We start from the raw sequence: 14,700 nt of genomic DNA, 5'->3' as shown, positions 1-14,700 counted from the left end.
AATACATTAAATTAAATGATTACATTTAAAAAAAAAAATAGCTTGCATTGCGAAACGCTCGTAAACCGTATTACTCGCAATCCGAGGTATTACTGTAGTTAGTCATTATTAGTAAGTTAGTTATTATTTCATTCTTATTTTCAGATTTTGAACGAATTATCGAAAATAACGAATACCGCATGTAAACGAATGGAGTGGAACGAATTCATATTTTTCCAAAGTTACGAATTTATTCGAAATAACGAATTTCAATCATAACGAATGACATGGAAAAAAAAAAAAAAAGAATAATCAAATTTTTGTTCTTATTTTCGGATTTTCCTTCTTTTTTTGAAGCTTGGATTTCTACGAATTATTGAAATAATGAATACCGCAGCTAAACTAATGGAAATTAATGATTTCAAATTTTTTTTGAAGTTACGAATTCATTCGAAAAATGTATGAAATTAAAACAAAAACACATTATTCAGCAGTGAACATGTCTAGAGCAGGCTTCTAGGTAAATTTAGTTATCTCCTCAATCAGCCTGGTACACACAATGAGAATATCGGATGAACGATCGTCCTTTTTTTCTTTTGCATGCTAATCTCACATCAAAAACGAATAGGTTACTAGAGTTACTAAAATTCTCATACGACAGAATACAACTTCCTGTAATGGTGTAATGTTTTATATTGTAATATATTTGTTTGTTTCCGAGCATGCGCAGTATTTTTTTTTTTCGTCTGATTTTCTCATCGTGTGCTCTAGGCATAATTCTTGGATAATCAGCCTCTGCTTTAAGGTGATAATATTAAATAGGCAGATGAAGTTGCAAGAAAAAAAAATATCACTTTCCCTGACCGGGAATCGAACCCGGGCCGCGGCGGTGAGAGCGCCGAATCCTAACCACTAGACCACCAGGGAGAGATGTTTATACTTAGCAAGCAAGAGGAAATTCTGTGTAACTACAGAAGGTTTGTACACACACAGAATGTTAAAGCATAATGCAGTGATGTTTTGGAACTACATTTCCTATGATGCTCATGCACTCTGCAGAGTTGTTCAGCATCATGGGAAATGTAGTTCAAAACATCTGGGGTGTCAAGGTTCACCATAACTGGCATAGTGTCAACCACTTCAGCCCTGGAAGGACTTACCCCCTTAATAACCAGGTAATTTTTTGCATTACTTTAACTGACAATTGTGCGTTCATGTGCCGCTGTACCCAAATAAAATTACATAGTAGGTGAGGTTGAAAAAAGTCACAAGTCCATCAAGTCCAACCTGTGTGATTATATGTCAGTATTGCATTGTATATCCCTGCATGTTGCGGTCGTTCAGATGCTTATCTAATAGTTTCTTGAAACTATCAATGTTCCCCGCTGAGACCACCGCCTGTGGAAGGGAATTCCACATCCTTGCCACTCTTAGCCCTTGTACACACGGTCGGAGATTCCGTCGGAATGTTTCCTATCGGACCGTGTTGTCGGATAATCCGACTGTGTGTGGTATGCATCGGACTGTTTCCGACGGAATATCCGTCGGACCAAATTTTCCAACTTGCTGGAAATATTTTCCGACAAAATGCTCCGATCGGACATACTCCGATCATGTGTAAAGAATTCCGATCGGACAAAGTGCCACGCATGCTCAAATTCCTACATCAAAGCTATTGGCTACTAGCCTGAACGTAGTCCCATCGTAACGAAATTACGTCATCACGTTCTGAAAGATCGGATTTTCCGACAACTTTGTCCGACCGTGTGTATGCAACAGTTTCGGACAAGATCCGTCGGACAAAATCCGACGGATTTGGTTGTCAGAATGTCGGACCGTGTGTACAAGGGCTTACAGTAAAGAACCCTCTACATAGTTTAAGGTTAAACCTCTTTTCTTCTAATTTTTATGAGTGGCCACGTGTTTTGTTAAACTCCCTTCCCTGAAAAATTTTCTCCCTATTGTGGGGTCACCAGTACGGTATTTGTAAATTGAAATCATATCCCCTCTCAAGCGTCTCTTCTCCAGAGAGAATAAGTTCAGTGCTCACAACCTTTCCTCATAACTAATATCCTCCAGACCCTTTATAAGCTTTGTTGCCCTTCTTTGTACTCGCTCCATTTCCAGTACATCCTCCCTGAGGACTGGTGCCCAGAACTGGACAGTATATTCCAGGTGCGGCCGGACCAGAGTCTTGTAGAGCGGGAGAATTATCGTTTTATCTCTGGAGTTGATCCCCTTTTTAATGCCAATATTCAGTTTGCTTTGTTAGCAGCAGGAGCTTGGCAAGCATGCCATTGCTGAGCCTATCATCTACTAGGACCCCCAGGTCCTTTCCATCCTAGATTCCCCCAGAGGTTGTCCTCCTAGTAATAAGATTGCATTTATATTTTTGCCACCCAAATTCATTACCTTACCTTTTTCCACATTAAACTTCATTTGCCATGTAGTTGCCCATCCCATTAATTTGTTCAGATCTTTTTGCAAGGTTTCCACATCCTGCGGAGAAGTTATTGCCCTGCTTAGCTTAGTATTGTCTGCAAACACAGTGATTGAACTGTTTACCCCATTCCCATCCTCCAGGTCCTTTATGAACAAATTAAATAGGATTGGTCCCAGCACGGAACCCTGGGGGACCCCACTATCCACCCCTGACCATTCCGAGTACTCCCCATTTATCACCACCCTCTGAACTCGCCCTTGTAGCCAGTTTTCAATCCATGTATTCACCCTATGGTCCATTCCAACGGACCTTATTTTGTACAGTAAAAGTTTATGGGGAACTGTGTCAAATGCTTTTGCAAAATCCAGATACACCATGTCTACGGGCCTTCCTTTATCTAGATTGCAACTCACCTCCTCATAGAAGGTTAGTAGATTGGTTTGGCAAGAACGATTCTTCATGAATCCAGGCTGATTACTGCTAATGATACCGTTCTCATTACTAAAATCTTGTATATAGTCCCTGATCATCCCTTTCCAAGAGTTTACATACTATTGATGTTAGGCTAACTGGTCTGTAATTCCCAGGGATGTATTCAATTAATGTCCTTTTTTTCCCACAAATAGAGCTTTCTTTCGGTGGTATTTTATCACCTCTGCGGTTTTTATTCTTTGTGCTATAAACAAACAAAAAAAAACCGACAATTTTGAAAAAAAAAACACATTATTTTTTACTTTGCTATTATACAGATCCAAAAAAATAAAATAAAAAACAAATCTATTCATCAGTTTAGGCCAATATGTATTCTGCTACATATTTTTGGTAAAAAAAACAAAAAATGTAATAAGCGTATATTGATTGGTTTGCGCAAAATTTATAGCGTCTACGAAATAGGAGATAGATTTATGGACTTTTAATTTTTTTTCATTGTTTTTACTGGTAATGGCAAGGATCTACGATTTTATAGCGGGACTGCGACATTGCAGCGGGCACACACTAAGTGACATCAATTCAGTGATCAGTGCTGTAAAAAAAATCCACTGTCACTGTATAAAGGACAATTACAGGGAAGGGGTTAACTACATGGGGCAATCAAAGTGCTGACAGAAAGTACACAGAGATCGCTGTTCCTGATCACTAGGAACAGCAGATCTCCATGGTGTCCCTTGTCAGAATGGGGATCTGCCTTGTTTACATAGGCAGATCCCTGTTCTGCCTCTCTGTACTCGTAAACCGTGTTACTCGCAATCCGAGGTAATACTGTAGTTAGTTATTGTTAGTAAGTTAGTAATTTTTTCGTTCTTATTTTTGGATTTTCAGATTTCTACGAATTATCTAAATAATGAATACTGCATCTAAACAAATGGAACGTAACAAATTAAATTTTTTTCCGAAGCTCCAAATTTACTCGAAATAACAAATTTCAATCTTAACAAATGACACACAAAAAAAAAAAAAAAAAAAAAACAAATAACACAAAAATTAACACATTTTTCAGCAGTGAACATGTCTTTTTTCTTTTGCATGCTAATCTCACATCAAAAACGAATAGGTTACTAGAGTTACTTAATTTCTCATACGACAGACTACAACTTCCTGTAATGGTGTAATGTATTATATTGTAATGTAGTATTTTGTTTCTGAGCATGCGCGGTCTTGGTCAATCGATTTTTTCATGGACAAATACTGTACTGATTAAACAAAAACCCTTTTTTTTGTTCTGTTATTGTACGAGAAAAAAAAATGTGCTTGTTCCTTCAAATAATTTTGCACGAGCTGTTATGATCGGCCCTCAAAAGCTTTGTAATAACGATCATCAGACGATCGCTCTGAAAGCAGTATTTTTTCAGTCGGATTTTCTCATCGTCTGTTCTAGGCATAATTCTTGGATAATCAGCCTCTGCTTTGAGTTGATAATATTAAATAGATAAATAAATGAAGTTTCATGAAAAAAAGTTGACTTTCCCTGACCGGGAATCGAACCCGGGCCGCGGCGGTGAGAGCGCCGAATCCTAACCACTAGACCACCAGGGAGAGATGCTGCTGCTGTTTTGCAAGCAAAAGGCAATTCTGTCTAACTACAGACTATATGTACAAGCACAGAATGTTACAGCATAGTGCAGTAATGGCAAACCTTGGCACCCCAGATGTTTTGGAACTATGTTTCCCATGATGCTCGTGCACTCAGGTCATTTTTTTTTGCATTACTTTAACTGACAATTGCGTGGTCGTGCAATGCTCTACCCAAATAAAATTGTCCCCACAAATAGAGTTTTCTTTTGGTGGTATTTGGTCACCTCAGCGGTTTTTATTCATTGTGTTATAAACAAAAAAAGAGCAACAATAAAAAACAAAACGTATTCATTCGTTTAGGCCAAATTTGGACTGGAACAAATTGCACATGCCTAGCCTGCTCTACACTAGGACGGTTCTACAGGCGATACTCGAAAAATTTGAATATGGTAGAAAAGTTAACTTATTTCACTAATGCAACTTAAAAGGTGAAACTAATACATGAGATAGACTCATTAAATGCAAAGCAAGATAGTTCAAGCCATGATTTGTCATAATTGTGATAATTATGGCTTACAGATCATGAAAACCCCAAATCCACAATCTCAGAAAATTAGAATATTCCAAGCAATCAATAAAACAAGGATTGTACATAAAACAATATCGGACCTCAGAAAGGTATAATCATGCGTATGTACTCAGTACTTGGTTTGGGCCCCTTTTGCAGCAATTATTGCCCCAATGAGGTGTGGCATGGAAGCCATCAGCCTGTGGCACTACTGAGCTGTTATGGAAGACTAGGATGCTTCAATAGTGGCCTTCAGCTCTTATGCATTGTTCGATCTCATATCTCTAATCTTTCTCTTGGCAATGCCCCATAGATTCTCTATGATAGATTCTCAGATTCTGGGGTTCAGGTCAGGTGAGTTTGCTGGCCAATCAAGCACAGTAATCCCATGGTCATTGAACCAGGTTTTGGTGCTTTTGGAAGTGTGGGGAGGTGCCAAGTCCTGCTGGAAAATGAAGTCAGCATCCCCATAGAGCTCATCTGCGGAAGGAAGCATAAAGTGCTCCAAAATCTCCTGGTAGACGGCTGCGTTGACCCTGGACATAATGAAGCATAGTGGACCAACACCAGCAGATGACATGGCTCCCCAAATCAACACAGACTGTGGAAACTTCACACTTGACTGCAAGCATCTTGCAGTGTGTGCTTCTCCATTCTTCCTCCATACTCTGAGTCCTTGGTTTCCAAATGAGATGCACATTTTTTCTCTCATTAGAAAATAGGACTTTGGACCACTGAGCAAAAGACCAGGTCTGTTTTTCTTTAGCCCAGGTAAGACGCTTCTGACGTTGTTTGTTGTTTATGAGTGGCTTGACAAGAGGAATACGACATTTGAAGCCCATGTCCAGGATCCGTCTGTGTGTGGTGGATCTTGATGCACTCCAGCCTCAGTCCACTCCTTGTGAAAGTCCCGGACACTTTTGAATGGCCTTTTCCTGACAATCCTCTCCAGGCTGCGGTCATCCCTGCTGCTTGTGCAACTTTTTCTTCCACACTTTTCCCTTCAACACAACTTTCTATTAATATGTGTAGCACTAACCCCCGAAGGAGCTGCTGGTTTGATCGGGCCTACCATTACCTTCTTCTCCTTGATTTACGTCTAGAGGTTTCCTGTGGTAGATGGCCCAGTAACTTTAGAGACTGACGACAGATCCACATAAAGGGATTTTTATTTTCAAAAACGTAATTAACGAACAGTCTCTTAAAATAGGATAAGAGGGTTAGGAGGAACGTTCAGGTAGTCTTAGTGTCAAAGTCAATAACGAAGGACTTGCTTACTTTGACTAAATCCAGAGAATAGCCATTCACAACTGGATGTTCACTCAAGTTGGATAGTCCCTCTCACAAGGTCTAACATCCAACAAGGTGCTTAAATCAGGAATAAGTCTCTGCAACAGACGTTGTTATAGAACATGTAGGAAACTAGACTTTGTAGAACTTTCGTGTGGTACCAGTATCTTTCAGCCGGTTCGGCAATACCCACGAGATTGGATTCACTTAGGTCCCTCAGCCTTACCAGGCTCTTGCTAAGTAGCCAACCCATACGTGGCCTTCTTCTGATGAGTCCTCCCAAGGATAGCTACGAAGTTGCTGGGCCTCTCCACGACCGGAGACGGCACCGGACCACCTCGGAATCCTTTCTTTAGTTTCCTTGCCTCGGGCTAGCAAGCCCCGAGACATAAAGTCGGGTGCATCCGCACCCCAGGCTATAGCCTTCCTGGGGGCTGGTCGGGAGGACCAGGACCATAGAGTCAGAACATACTTCTGGATCCGAACCCCGAACCATGTGACATCCGCATCTTAAGTACCCTCTCCCAGAAAGCACAGCAAGAGGGACACTCCCACTGGGCGGGCTGCGAGAGAAAGTAACCTTAAAGCACCCAACCAGACTGTGGTTCCATGCCTGCCAGAAGAGACAGTGCCCCCTATGGCTAGGCCGAACACCCTATAGTCCAGTCAGACTGATGCTGAGGTCCAAATTTGGAACAATTATACCCAAACCAAACTGCAGTTCAGGTGTAACATTAACTTTCAAAACATAGCGCGTGCTCTTCAGGAGCCGGCGCTACATATGCTTTGATACAGCACTTTGGGAACATCCAACTTATTTTGCAATTACCTTTTGAGGCTTTCCCTCCTTATGGAGGGTGTCAATGATGGTTTCCTGCACAACTGTCAGGTCAGCAGTCTTTCCCATGATTGTGATTCCTACTGAACCAGACTGAGAGAGCATTTGAAGGCTCAGGAACCCCTTTCAGGTGTTATGGCTTAATAAGCTGATTAGAGTGGGACACTTTGAGCCTAGAATATCGCACCTTTTCACAATATTCTAATTTTATGACATTGTGGATTTGGGGTTTTCATGAGCTGTAAGTCACGATATTCAAATTTTTTGAGTATCACTTGTACATTGACAACCCTGGTTTCCCTCACTTTGGAGGGATTTGCCCTCACTTCTTGTTTTTGCTATGAGACAGGAAGTTAAGGAAAATATGCCCAATGAGACACAGAAGACCCCCACCCCCCAAAAAAAAAAAATTACAGGGGTCAGGATCTTCCCCTATCATATCCAAAATGAATTAAAAATAAATAAATTCCTTTATCATACAACCCAGGACACGGGGCATCTGTATATCCATTATGGTAAAAGTTATGGGGCCTTTCAGCACGGACTGTCAAGTGCCCAGGTGATAGCCCCATTAATACTGGTGCCCAGAAAAGTCCCCAGGTCTCGTGGGTAATTATTGTGTACTGAAGTGATGTATTCAAAATAACGATTTTCGGTCATAAAGAATAAAAGAAAAATAATGAATGAAATGAAAATGAAAGAATTTTCAGCAGTGAACATGTCTAGAGCAGGCTGCTAGGTAAATTTAGTTAGCTCCTCAAATCAGCCTGGTACACACAATGAGAATATCAGATGAACGATCGTCCTTTTTTTTTAGAGTTACTAAAATTCTCATACGACAGAATGCAACTTCCTGTAATGGTGTAATGTATTATATTTGAATATATTATTTTGTTTCCGAGCATGCGTGGTCTTGGTCAATCAAATTTTTTTTTTATGGACAAATACTGTACTGATTAAACAAAAATCGTTTTTATTTTGTTCTTTTATTGTACGAGAAAACACTTGTGCTTGTTCCTTCAAATAATTTTGCATGAGCTGTTATGATCGGCTCTCAAAAGCTGTGTACTAATGATCAGATTATCAGACGATCGCTCTGAAAGCGGTATTTTTTCGTCCGATTTTCTCATCATGTTTTCTAGGCATAATTCTTGGATAATCAGCATTTGCTTTGAGGTGATAATATTAAATAGGCAGATGAGGTTTCAAGAAAAAAAAAAATCTACTTTCCCTGACCGGGAATCGAACCCGGGCCGCGGCGGTGAGAGCGCCGAATCCTAACCACTAGACCACCAGGGAGAGATGCTGCACAATAAACAAGTAGAAATTATGGCTAACTACAGACGATATGTACACACATAGAATGCTATACCATAGTGCAGTAATGGCGAACCTTGGCACCCCAGATGTTTTGGAACTACATTTCCCATGATGCTCACACACTCTGCAGTGTAGGTGAGCATCATAGGAAATGTAGTTCCAAAATATCTAGAATGCCAAGGTTTGCCATCAGTGGCATAGTGTCAAACAGTTCAGCCCCAGAAGGACTTACCCTGACCCTTAATTACCAGGTCATTTTTTACATTACTTTAACTGACAATTGCGCGGTCGTGCGATGCTGTACCCAAATAAAATTGTCCCCACAAATAGAGTTTTCTCTTGGCGGTATTTGATCACCTCTGCGTTTTTTTTTTGTGTGCTATAAACGAGAAAAGACCCGCCATTTTGAAAAAAAAAAAAAACACATTATATTTGACTTTGCTATAATACATATCCCAAAAATATATATAAAAAACAAATGTATTCATCAGTTTAGGCCAATATGTATTCTGTATTGGCGTCCTGTCACACGGGGTGGATCAGTGCTGATCCGCCCCGTGGATATCCGCTCCGTCGATCCCCGCTGAGCAGGAAGATGACAGGTCCGCCGCTGCACACTGCGCAGGGACGGACCTGTCACAGCGCCGCTCTCCCCTATGGCAGATCGGGTGACGACGGACCGCAGTGTCCGTTGTCACCCGATCCAATCCGATGACGGATGGAAAAACTGGAGTTAGTACTTACCGGTAACTCCTTTTCCGGTGGTCTTCCAGGACAGCCCTTGAGAGATGGAGCTCCTCCCATCGACACAGGAAACACATTGCCACAGTTCAAAAGGCGGTCCCTCAGGTCCTTGGTCAGTCATTCACCAAGAACCGAAGGATGGAACTGAAAAACATATAAACCATAACAGGTAATAACATTAGTACATCACTATAATCAAATAAAGGGTGGGATCGTGCTGTCCTGGAAGACCACCGGAAAAGGAGTTACCGGTAAGTACTAACTCCAGTTTTCCCAAGTGTTCTTCCAGGACAGCCCTTGAGAGGATCCCCAAGTACTTACCAGATTAGGGGGGGACCACGGCCTGGAGGACTTTCCTCCCAAAGGCCTGATCCTGACTAGACATTAAGTCCAGTCGGTAATGCCTTGTAAAGGTGGAAAAGCTTGACCATGTGGCTGCTTTACATACCTGCTCCGGGGTGGCACCAGCTCTTTCTGCCCAGGATGCAGACAACGCTCTTGTGGAGTGAGCTTTAACACCCTCAGGAGGATCTCTATTCAAGGCCTTATACCCCTCTGCTATAGCTAGCCTAATCCATCTAGCTATGGTTACTTTTGAAGCTTTCTGTCCCCTACGCTGTCCGGAAAAAAGGACAAAAAGGGAGTCTGAGATTCTGAATGGATTTGTTATTTTAAGATATTCTAGAATACACCTCCTCACATCCAATAAATGAAAACGTTCCTCTTTCTCATTTGCTGCATTTTGACAAAATGAAGGGAGGACAATATCTTGGGACCTATGGAAGCTAGATGCTACCTTTGGTAAGAACCCAGGGTCTGTCTTTAGAATGACTCTGTCTTCTAGGATCTGTAGGAATGGTTCCCTGATGGAAAGTGCTTGGATTTCACTGACCCTACGGGCTGAAGTGATTGCCACCAGGAGAACTGTCTTAAAGGTAATAAGCCTTAGGGAGGCCTCTGAGATAGGCTCAAAGGGTGACCCCAAGAAAGCCTTTAGCACAACTGCTAAATCCCAGGATGGGACTTTTGTGATTCTGACTGGCTTGCGTCTAGCGACTGCCTTACAGAATCTAGCGACAAAAGGATTTTCCTGTAAGCGTTCATCTAGGTATACACTTAAGGCAGCTATCTGTACTTTAATAGTACTTAGGGTTAAACCCTTGTTTACACCTTCCTGTAAAAACTGTAGAATATTAGCCGTATTTATGTCCCGGCTATTCAGCCAGCTATTGAATTTTTTCCAGACTTTTTTGTAAATAGCTCTCGTGACTGGTTTGCGACTCTGTAGTAAGGTCGCAATTACCTCGTCTGACAGGCCCTTACTCCTTAAGATTTCCTCCTCAGTAACCACGCTGACAGCTTCAGTGTGGCGACCTGCGGATGGTAAAGAGGTCCCTGCGACAGGAGGTCCTGTCTGTAGGGAAGTCTTAGAGGCGGACAGTCTGTCAATTGTAGCAACGTTGTGAACCACGGTCTCCTGGGCCAAAAAGGTGCTACTAGAATCAAACAGGTTTTCTCCTTGAGGAATCTTGCTAGGACCCTCGGAATGAGATGAAGAGGGGGAAATGCATACGCCAGACTGAAAGTCCATGGAGTTTGCAAGGCATCTACCGCCAGGGGTTGATCTCCTGGGTTTAGCGAGAAAAAATTGGGAACCTTTGCATTTTTCTTGCTCGCAAAAAGGTCTACCTCTGGTTCTCCCCAGTGAGCTGTTATGAGATTGAATGCCTCTGGGTGTAAGGACCATTCTTGGTTCGAAATCTTTTGTCGACTCAAGAAGTCCGCCTTGTTGTTCAGCTCCCCTTTCAGGTGAACTGCAGAAATGGATTCCAGATTGGCTTCTGCCCACTGGAGAATGCGTCTGGCTACCACCATCAAACGAGGACTTCTGGTTCCTCCTTGTTTGTTTATGTATGCTACAGCCGTCGTATTGTCTGAACGGACTTGTAGATGGTGACCCTGTATTGCGGGGTGGAAAGCTAGAACAGCTCTCAGGATTGCTGTTAGTTCTTTCCAATTGGAAGAGAAACATTTCTCCTCCGGGGTCCACTTGTCCTGGACCCAGCTTGAGCCTAGGTGGGCTCCCCAGCCCCAACTGCTCGCATCCGTTGTTAGTGTTGAAGTGATAGGAAGGACCCAATGAACCCCTTTGTTTAGGTTCTCCCTGTCCTTCCACCACCAGAGGGAGCGTTTTACCCTTGAGGGGATCGATACCTCCTCCTCCAGATCTCTGCCTTTTAATTGTTCTAACAGAAAACCCTGAAGTTCTCTTTGATGGAACCTGGCCCATTGTACGGCTGGAATGGCTGCCGTCATAAGACCTAAGACCGACATTACTTCCCTCACCGTACACTTGGGGCTGCATTGAAGAAAAGATATTCTCTGCCACAGATTCAAAATCTTTTCTTCCGGCAGTATAATTTTCTGATCTACAGACTTGATCCAGTACCCCAGATACAGGATCTCCTGTGTTGGGGTTGTCTTGGATTTCTCCTGACTGACAATCCACCCTAATCGACTCAGACTGAGTTGAGTCAATTCTAGGTCCTGAGAAAGACGACTCTCTGAGTGGGCTGTTAGGAGCAGATCGTCTAGGTAGGGGATAATTGAGACTGATTGAAGCCTCAGAGGAACTAAAGCCTCTCCGAGAACCTTGGTAAAGATTCTCGGAGAGGATGATAGACCGAAGGGAAGTGCTCTGCACTGAAAGTGGTAAACCTTTGTGTCTATCTGCACTGCCATTCGAAGAAATTTCTGGCATTCCTCCCTTATTGGAATGTGCAGATAAGCATCCCTTAGGTCCAGGGTTGCCATAAATGTCTCTTTCTGCAGGAGATTCTTTATGGAATAAATGGACTCCATCCGAAATCTCTTGTAACGGATGGAGCGATTCAGTGGACGGAGGTTCATAATTAGTCTGAATCTCCCTGACGGTTTTCTTACCACAAAGATGTGCGAGTAAAAACCGTCCCCTTGTTCCTGAATAGGGACTGGTGTCAATACTTCTTGATCTACCATTTCCCCTATTAGTAAAGGTAAGGCCCTGGCCTTTTCTGAGTGACTTGGAAGCTTTGTCACCAGAAACTTGGAAGGAGGGTTGCTGTGAAATTCCAGCGCATGACCCCTTTTTATTATATTTAAGACAAACTCGTTCGAGGTTGTCTCTTCCCATTGAGGAAGAAATTTGCTTAATCTTCCTCCCACAGGAACCCTGACGTCACTGGGGTTTGGGATCCTGATTGGGGCGGCTAAACAGTATGCCCCCTTTTCCTTTCCCTTTATGTCCCGACCAATGCTTTTTGGGGGTTGAACTCTTCTCTGATTTAGAGGGTTCCTTAAAGGGACGAAAAATTTTTCTTTGAAAATTTTTCTTTTTTGCGGGAAAGGTTTTCTTTTTGTCCGCCGTCCTTTCTAAGGCGGAGTCTAATTCAGGCCCGAAGACTAAGTCTCCTGTAAAAGGGACGCTGCACAGGCGGGTTTTAGACGCCGTGTCTCCCCCCCAGGTTTTCATCCATACTGACCTCCTTGCTGCCACTGAAAGTGCTGCAGATTTAGCCGTAAATGTAACGGAGTCCGTGGAGGCGTCAGAGATGAAACTGGTGGCCTTAAAAAGCATAGGGAAGGATTTCAAAAGCTCCCCCCTAGGAGTGCCTGCCTTTAAGTGTTCTTGTAGTTGCGATAACCAGAACTCCAGGTTTCTAGCTACACAGGAAGTGGCTAGAGCTGGTTTTAAGCCTGCCATAGAGGCATCCCAGGCCCTCTTTAAGACAATGTCTGTTCTCCTGTCCATGGGATCTTTCAGGTGGCCCATATCCTCAAAGGCCAGATCAGCCTGCTTTGAGATTTTGGACAGAGGGGCGTCTAGTTTTGGATTTTTATTCCAGACCGCCTCTGGGCTCTCATCAAAAGGGAACCTTCTCTTAAGGGATTTAGGAAAGAAAACCTTCTTGTCTGGTTCAGACCACTCCTTAAGGACAAGGTCAGAAAGCACCTTATGTATAGGGAAAACCCTTGCTTTCTTTTTCCCCAGAGCCTCATACATTTGATCATGTCTGGATAACTGAGTTTCTTCCTCCTCAATTTCCAGCGTATCATAGATAGCCCCCATTAGCTCATCTACTTCCTCGAGAGATAATCTATATTTTGAGGCTTTAGATGCTGCTTGATCCTCTTCCTGACCCGAGTCAGTGTCAGAGGATTCGGGACTAATCAACGTGGGGCTAGGCTCCCTGACCATACGGGGCTCCCCTGAGCTGGGTGTTGTAAGGCATGGTGAGGATGAGATTATAGTTGTTTTACTCGTGGAGGCAGCTGCAGCTGATCCCACGTCAGTGATTAACTCCCGGAGGGACTTAAAGGTCGACGCCATTTCCTCTTTAAAGGAGCCCAAAAACTTTGCTAAAGGGGAATCTGCCTCAGATTTAAGCAAGCTTGCAATGCATTGCTTGCATAGGGCTTTGTTAGAGCCCGAGGACAACCTATTCCCACAATTAGGGCACTTTTTGCGGCCTGTCTTGTCTTCCCTTGGCATCTCTTTAGCCTGAAAATAAGAAGACAAAAGGATTTCTTAGCGTCAGCACCATGTCCCTCTTAGAATCACCACTAACAAACAACCTCACTGTGAGTAAACCGCCACCGTGGGGTACTACAGGGCCCAGCCTACAAACACCACCACTCCACCAGAGTAATAGCATGCCCAGCAGCCTACCTGGGTTTGGCTGGTGCCTGTCTCCGCCGGAGTATCCTGGGGAATAGCCTCCATGGTCCCCCTCTGACGCTCCGAATCCCGCCGCTAATCCGGTATAGCTGGACGCTGGTCGGGCTTCACAGGCACAGCGCTGGCTCTCCCTCTCCTCCTTGTACCCTTAGAGACCCGGAACCGGAAGTCTCGGCACGCAGTGATGACGCGGTTCCGCCGGAAGTGAACGCTCGGCGTCTCCGACCCCCTGCAACGAGGAGGGAAGATGGAAGGTTCCACTCACCACTCCTGGGGGAAACCGGCGTCATTCTGCCCCTGGCCACCTCGGCACTGGAAGGAGGAGGGTAACGGGTCTGCTCCGGTTCAGCTGGACGGTACCCGAGCCAAAGAAAAAAGGTATGGACCCAAACTGCAGCCATAAACCAGGACCCGGTCCCTTAGGCTTGCAGATTCTCAGGCAGCCCCTGAGAGGGGCCTCCAGGTTCCTGGCAACATGTTCCTCCGACGGAGGAAACACAAATGACTGACCAGGGACCTGAGGGACCGCCTTTTGAACTGTGGCAATGTGTTTCCTGTGTCGATGGGAGGAGCTCCATCTCTCAAGGGCTGTCCTGGAAGAACACTTGGGAAAATAGCTTTTTCCTCCGTCACACTTTTTCGGATCGGTCCAGCCTCAGTCCACTGCTTGTGAAAGTCCCCAACACTTTTGAAGGACCTTTTCCTGACAATCCTCTCCAGGCTGTGGTCATCCCTGCTGCTTGTGCACCTTTTTCTTCCACACTTTTCCCTTCCACATAACTTTCTAT

The 14,700-nt window shown here is 43.7% G+C and overlaps 3 non-coding genes across 3 annotated transcripts; all 3 read right to left on the bottom strand.

The window, feature by feature from the left end:
* Positions 1-834: 834 nt before the first annotated feature.
* On the bottom strand, positions 835-906 carry TRNAE-CUC (transfer RNA glutamic acid (anticodon CUC)). Its single transcript has one exon. It is a non-coding gene; the product is annotated as a tRNA-Glu (tRNA).
* Positions 907-4,384: 3,478 nt separating this feature from the next.
* On the bottom strand, positions 4,385-4,456 carry TRNAE-CUC (transfer RNA glutamic acid (anticodon CUC)). The gene has a single exon. It is a non-coding gene; the product is annotated as a tRNA-Glu (tRNA).
* A 3,902-nt stretch (positions 4,457-8,358) lies between these two features.
* Positions 8,359-8,430, bottom strand: TRNAE-CUC (transfer RNA glutamic acid (anticodon CUC)). Its single transcript has one exon. It is a non-coding gene; the product is annotated as a tRNA-Glu (tRNA).
* Between the last annotated feature and the right edge of the window lie 6,270 nt (positions 8,431-14,700).

The sequence above is a fragment of the Lithobates pipiens genome, unplaced genomic scaffold (assembly GCF_037356315.1).
Source record: "Lithobates pipiens isolate NorthernLeopardFrog02 unplaced genomic scaffold, aLitPip1_a1.2 Scaffold_1, whole genome shotgun sequence".
Lineage (NCBI taxonomy): Eukaryota > Metazoa > Chordata > Amphibia > Anura > Ranidae > Lithobates > Lithobates pipiens.
The sequence above is the reverse complement of the archived record's forward strand: the minus strand, read 5'-3'. Positions and strand labels throughout refer to the sequence as shown.